At 45.7% G+C, this 6,735-nt stretch overlaps 1 long non-coding RNA gene across 1 annotated transcript; it reads left to right on the top strand.

The window, feature by feature from the left end:
- Positions 1-610: 610 nt before the first annotated feature.
- On the top strand, positions 611-6,477 carry LOC123370124. Its single transcript, XR_006579285.1, has 3 exons — positions 611-711; positions 1,901-2,717; positions 6,381-6,477. It is a non-coding gene; the product is annotated as an uncharacterized LOC123370124 (long non-coding RNA).
- The last annotated feature ends 258 nt before the right edge of the window (positions 6,478-6,735 follow it).

The following is a 6,735-nucleotide window of genomic DNA, read 5'->3' on the forward strand; positions in this document are numbered from 1 at the left end:
CATTTCCAGCTCACTGCTTTCTGCTCATCTCATGTTCCTTTGCCTTTGTTTTCTCCATTTTTGCCTGCCTTAAATATTGATGAGACAATCCCTTGGCAATTCCTTGTGAGATCTGTTTTTTCCCCCAAGTTCTGTACCATGGCCAAAATTTGGAGGCCTTAATTTTTGGGTACCCAACTTGCCTTGTAGAGGCTTGTTTCAGAAAGTGCTGAGTGCCTACCTACTTAAAAGCAGGCCTCTATGAGTTGTCTCAGGTTGAGCCTCCAAAAACCATTAATCACTTTATAAAATATTGGGCCACAGGTCAACACCCAATAATTTTCAAAAAAGTGGAGAATGTGTGTTTGGTCGGAGAGTATTCTTAAACATTCTAATGGTGTCTGTACTGCAGTTACTTTATATCTCGTATTTCAATACTTCTATGTCTATTTTTTAAAAAGCGTTAATTAGGACTTGAGATGTACTTACGTGATGGTGGATATTGAACTTCCAGGTGTTAAAGCTGTGCAGTTGTTTTTATATTCTGTACTGCTTGGCTTCCTGCTGAAGGTTGAATTTAGTAAGATGCAGTATTTAAAACACTTATCTCTTGTTTGCAGAACACTCTGGACAAGAAGTTACATGTCTATTTTATAAATCGCCTAAAGAACAAGATGAACTTTCTGAACATAAGGACAATTTTTAGGACGTTGGGGTTTTTTTTGTATGACGGTATGTATTGGCTTAGTGTATTAGAAAAAGAACAGCACAACCATAGACAGATGTGTGATTAGAAAAGGAATATGTCACGGGGTTAACTCACCGATAGCAGCACTTCCTGCTGGCTGTCCTGGGAATTAGCTCTGCCAGGTGTTGTGCTCCCCTTTTGGGGTGTCTTACCCTGCGCCCCCTCTCACTCCAGGGCCTGCAGTCTCCTCTTCACAGCTGGGCCCTCTTTCCAGGTCACTAAGGTCCTCCCCTTCTGGGGAATTCAAAGTCCCTCCAGACTGGCTGGCTGATCCAATGCCCTTGCCACTTCCCAGTGGCTGGAAGGGGAAACCAGCCCCACCCTCTACACTGGGTTCCAGCCTGGGGACCCTATAGCAAGCAGCTGAAGTCTCTGCATGGCCCTACCCCTTGCTCTGATTCCCTGGGCAACTTCCTACTAATCTAGCTTCCCCTCTCTCTGGGTTTGTCAGCCTCCCAACTCCCTCCACTCAGTGAGTGGCTGCAGCCTATTTCCCTGCCTTCCTGAATCCCCTCATCTGTAGCCAACTTCCTGGCTTTATAGGCCCCACCTGTCCCTGCAGATATGCCTGCATGGAATCATTTAGCTCCCTGCTCCCTGGCTGCTGCTCCAGGTGCAGCCTGGGGAGTTAATTGGCCAGCCTGGCCATCTTAACCCCTTCCAATCCCATGTGGGGTGGACAACCCATCATAGGATACAAGTATATGTACATTATATATGTTTCGGTAAATAAAATATATTAAAGATGGGTCTGAACCAACTCCCTGCACTGAACACATCCTGAACTTTGGGAAATTCAAATCTCACTTAGGATACATGCAGTTTTCAGAACATGTTGGCCTAAAAGAGCTAAGTATGTATAGCCTGGCTAATCGATGATTAAAGCAGAATTTACAACAGAAGTTTGTAAGTATTAAATAATTAGACAGACAAAGACCTATCAAATGGCTGGAAGTTGAAGTTGGACATGAAATTCTAAGTAGAAATAAGGTACAAATGTTTAGCAGCAAATGACTATTGGAACAGCTTGCCAAGATGCAACAGATTTCCTATCACTGGCAGTCATAGGAAATCTGACTGGATATCTTTCTAAAATATTTGCTTTAGTTCAACTTCAAGTTATTGGCTAGATGCAGGAGTTACTGAGTGAAATTATCTGCCTGTGCGATGTAGGAGAAGGTGGCTCATCTGCTTAGCATCCAGGAGCATGAGGACTTCATCAGGATGCACATGAAAATATCTGGGATAGAGGATGCTAGATGAATACAGTGGCACCAGAGGAGGAAGGAGAACTGGCTGCTGGCCACCTCAGGTGATAGACAGTGCTTCACCACCCAACCCAGTTCCTCCTTCCATTGTGGTCAAGAACCAATATGCTGTATTGGCAACAGTAGGTAAGGAGCAGACCCCAAAGGCTGAGGAGAAGGAGTTACCTGCCCCCAAGGTTAGGAAACTTATGGCCACTGCACCCAAGAGGAAGAGGCATGGGGTGCTGGTGAGAAGGGTCTCCATTCTGAGAAGGATAGAAGCATTCATCGGCTGACCTGACATGATGTCCTGAGAGACATACTGCCTACGGAAAGATGGCGAAGGCTCATCTGTCCCTCTGACCACTATCCCAGGCTGCTCATTCATGTGAGCATTAATGATACTGCCAGTATGACATGAGAACATCAGCAGTATCTATGGGGTTCTGGGAGAGACTGTAAGGGAGTCAGCAGCACAGATTGTGTTCTTACCCTCAGCTAGGTGGATGGACAAGGGCCAGGCAGGGACACGTGCATCTTGGAGATGAATGTATGGCTGTGCACGTGGTGTTGACCAGAGGTCTTCAGCTTCCTCAACTCTGGAATTCTGCTCGAGGAAGGAGGTCTGCTGGAAAGAGATGGGGTCCATCCAACCAGGAAAGGAAAGAGCATCTTTGCACACCAACTAACCAGCCTAGTGAGGAGAGCTAGGTTCAAAGGGGGCAGGTGACAAATGGCCCCAGGTAAGCATAAAAAAGCAACCTTAATGGGGGGCTAGATGTTGGAGGGGAGAATTTGGAAAATTATAATCAGGTCACAGGAGCAATAAGAGGAAAATCGGGGGTGGGGGGTCTGTTCAACATTTTAGGTGCTGATACAGAAATGCAAAGAGTAGGGGGAATACGCAGGAAGAACTGGAAGTATTGGTATGACTTAATTGGCATCACTGAGAGTTGGTGGGATAAATCTCATGACTGGAATATTGGTATAGCTTGTTCGAAAAGGACAGGAAAAATCGGGAAGAGGTGTTGTGTATATATTTTTGATCTATAAAGCATGTTCTGAGGTCCACAAGGAGGTGAATGGCAGACCAGTTGAAAGTCTCTGGGAGGGGGAAAGGTAAAAGGGGGAAAAACAGGGATGATGTCATGGTAGGTGTCTGCTACAGATCACCAAATCGGGAAGAGGCGGTGGATGAGGCATTTCTAGAACAAATAACAGAAATATCCAAAACGCAAGAGCTGGTAGTAATCGGAGACTTTAACCCAGACATCCACTGGAACAGTCATATGGCAAAATACAATTTCCAATAAGTTCTTGGAATGTATTGGGGGCAACTTCTTATGTCAGAAAGTGGAGTAAGTAAGCAAGAAGACACATTCTGACCAACAGGGAGAAACTGGTTGCAGATCTGAAGGTGGAAGGCAATTTGGGTGACAATGATCAAGAAATGATAGATTTAATTATTCTAATGAAATGAAGGAGGGAAAGCAGCACAATACGGACAGTGGACTACAAAAAAAGCAGACCCTAACAAACTCAGAAAACAAGTAGGTAAGGTCCAATGAGAAGGAAGTCTAAGGGATAAAGGGATTCAGGAGAGCTGACAGTTTCTCAAAGACAGTATTAGAGGCACAACTGAAAACTATTCTCAGGGCCGGCTCCAGGCACCAGCTGAGCAAGTTGGTGCTTGGGGCAGCAGATTCTAGGGGGCGGCATTCGAGCCGCGCCGTTTTTTTGTTCCCTCCACCCCGCTTTGCCGCTCTTGGCTGTGCTGGTTTTTTTTGTTCCCCTCCCCCTGCTTTACCGCTCCGGCTGTGCTGCAGGTTTGTTTATTTTTTTCACCTTCTTTGCCACTCCAGCCGCACCGTTTTTTGTGTTTGTTCCCCCCCCCCCGCTTTACCGCTCCGGCCACACCGTGGTTTTTGTTGTTGTTGTTTTCCCCCCCCACTTTGCAGTTTCAGCCATGCCGTTTTTTGTCGTCCCCCCCCCCCGCCCCGCTCTGGCCGCGCTGTGTTTGGTTTTTTTCCCCTGCTTTGCCGCTCCGGCGCCCCCCCCCCCTTTTTTTTGCTTGGGGCGGCAAAAAAGCCAGAGCCGGCCCTGACTATTCTGATGTGAAGGAAAGAGGGAGAATAGTAAAAGGCCAATGTGGCTCCGTCAGGAGCTCTTCAATAACATGAAAATCAAAAAGGAATCCTACAAAAAGTGGAAGCAGACAAATTGCTAAGGAGCATATAGGGGGTTGGTTACCCGCTCCTGCCCTGAGGGGGTTTAAAAAGCCGCCTGGCAGGGCTTGAAAGCTGCAGATCTAAAAGCTGGGCTGATTGGGGAAATGGCCGCAGCTGGGCCACACCCCAATCAGGCCACAGCTGGCTCCTATAAAAGGCTGTGAGCCAGGAGCCCACTCAGTCTCCTTCTGGCTGTAGAGGGAGAAGGGTCTGGCTGCAGAGAGCTAGACACAAGGTACCCAGAGTGGAGCAGGGCTGGGGAAAGGTAGAGGAGCTGGGGAGCTCCAGCCTGGAAAGCCCCAGGCTGTGGCCTAGCATAAGGCCAAGAGGTACTGGGGGTTGCAGGGGGCAGCCCAGGGGTAGGCAAAGGCAGCAGGTCCAAACCCCTCTTTGCCAGTGATGAATGGCATGTACACTGCAGTCTGCCCCAGGGAGCAGGGGCTAGATGGTGACTGGCAGTAGACATATTCTGAGGTGAAGTGGGGGTAGTGAGTTAAGGGTTCCCCTGGGAGGGGAGAGACCCAGTTAAAGGGGCAGTGGGGTCCTGGGATGGACACGGTGGGGGGGGGCAGTAGCTGGAAGGCAGATCACTGGCCTGCAGAGGGTGCTCCGAGCTGGATTGAGCTAATTCCCAGGATAACCAGCAGGAGGCGCCGCAGGGGTGAGTCTGGCATGTCTACAGAGCAGTACAAAAGAATAGTACAAGCATGTAGGGACAAAATCAGAAAGGCTAAGGCACAGAATAAGTTATACATAGCAAAGGACGTGAAGGGAAATAAGAGGTTCTTTAAATGCATTAGGAGCAAGAGAAAGACCTAAGGAAAGTGTAGGTCCTCTATTTAGTGGAGAAGGAGAGTTAATAACAGGTGACGTCAAGGTGGCTGAGGTGTTTGATTTTTATTGTTTTCACTAAAAAGGTTAATGGTGACCAGATACTCCACACAATTAATATTAGCACCAAGGGGGAAGGAACATAAGCCAAAATAGGGAGAGAACAGGTTAAAGAGTATTTAGATAAGTTAGATATATTCAAGTCACCAGGGCCTGATGAAATTCATCCTTGGGTACTTAAGGAACTAGCTGAAGCAATCTCGGAACCATTAGCAATGATCTTGAAAACTCATGGAGGGGTGAGGTCCCAGAGGACTGAGAAAGGCTAACATAGTGCCTATCTTTTTAAAAAGGGGAATAAAGATGACCTAGGGGATTAGAGACCAGTCAGTCTAATTTTGATACCTGGAAAGATACTGGAACAAATTATACAATCACTATGTAAACACCCAGAGGATAATAGGATTATAAAGCATAGTCAGCATGGATTTGTCAAGAACAAGTCATGTCAAATCAACTTAATTTCCTTCTTTGACAGGATTACTGACCAAGTAGATATGGGGGAAACTAGTAGATGTGATATCTTGATTTTAGTAAGGGAGATTTAGATTAGATGTTAGGAAAAACTTTCTAACAATGAGTATAGTTTAAGTTCTGGGACAGGCTTTCCAGGGAGGTTGTGGAATAGGGTGACCAGATGTCCTGATTTTATAGGGACAGTCTTGATTTTTGGGTCTTTTTCTTATATAGGCTCCGATTACTCCCCCATCCCGATTTTTCACACTTGCTCTCTGGTCACCCTATTGTGGAATCCCAGTCATTGGAGGCTTTTAAAAACAGGTTGGACAAACACCTGTCAAGGATGGTCCTGCCTTAGCAGAGGAAGCTGAACTGGGTGACTTCTCAAGGTCCCTTCAAACCCTACATTTCTGTGATTGTGTGTAAGAGGTGATGGTCATAGTGGTCCCCTCTAGTCATGAAGTATCAGTCTATGAATTCCTCTCCATTATTGATGGAGCACTGTTTATTTAGCATGTGCATAGTCAGCTAGCCAAGCGATGGCATCTTCAGTGACGTGATGAATTTCTTCTAGGCCACCGCTTACTACGTTAGTAAAAGGGAGTATTTCCAATGGTCTATCAGACAGTGGCCTATATCAGCTGCTTCAAAGACAGATAGAAGGACCCCCATCATGAACAATTATAGCACAACCTGCCTATATGAAAAGTTCCTAATCCTTGTTAGGGAAAGGCTGGCTTCTTTGCTAGCATGCCTAGACACCTTATAAGACGAACACACACAATATTATTTATTAATTCGTGTATTTAATTTATGTAAATTTGTCAGTTTATTTTCTATAGGTTAATCTTAAATTACGGATTGAATGGTGACTCTAGGAAGCATATGAAGCAATGCCAGAAAGCACTGAATGGGATCAGTGGCTAGAACATTCAGTGAGTTCAAAAGAAGGAAATGTTTGTTTGCATATGTTATATGCACACAATCCTGGAGTAGCTGCATGTCTCTAGCTTTTCACTGAGGGCTCAGTTGGTTGTGCAGTTGATAAATAGTTACATGTACTTTCAGTCTTTCACAGAGAGGAAACAGAAAGCAATATTACAATTGTTCTGTGCTAATTAATAATGTGTAAAAATATTCCTTCACTCTCGCCACTCTTGTCCTTTTTTGTTTGATTCTTTGA

Source organism: Mauremys mutica, chromosome 4 (genome assembly GCF_020497125.1).
Source record: "Mauremys mutica isolate MM-2020 ecotype Southern chromosome 4, ASM2049712v1, whole genome shotgun sequence".
Taxonomy (NCBI): Eukaryota; Metazoa; Chordata; order Testudines; family Geoemydidae; genus Mauremys; species Mauremys mutica.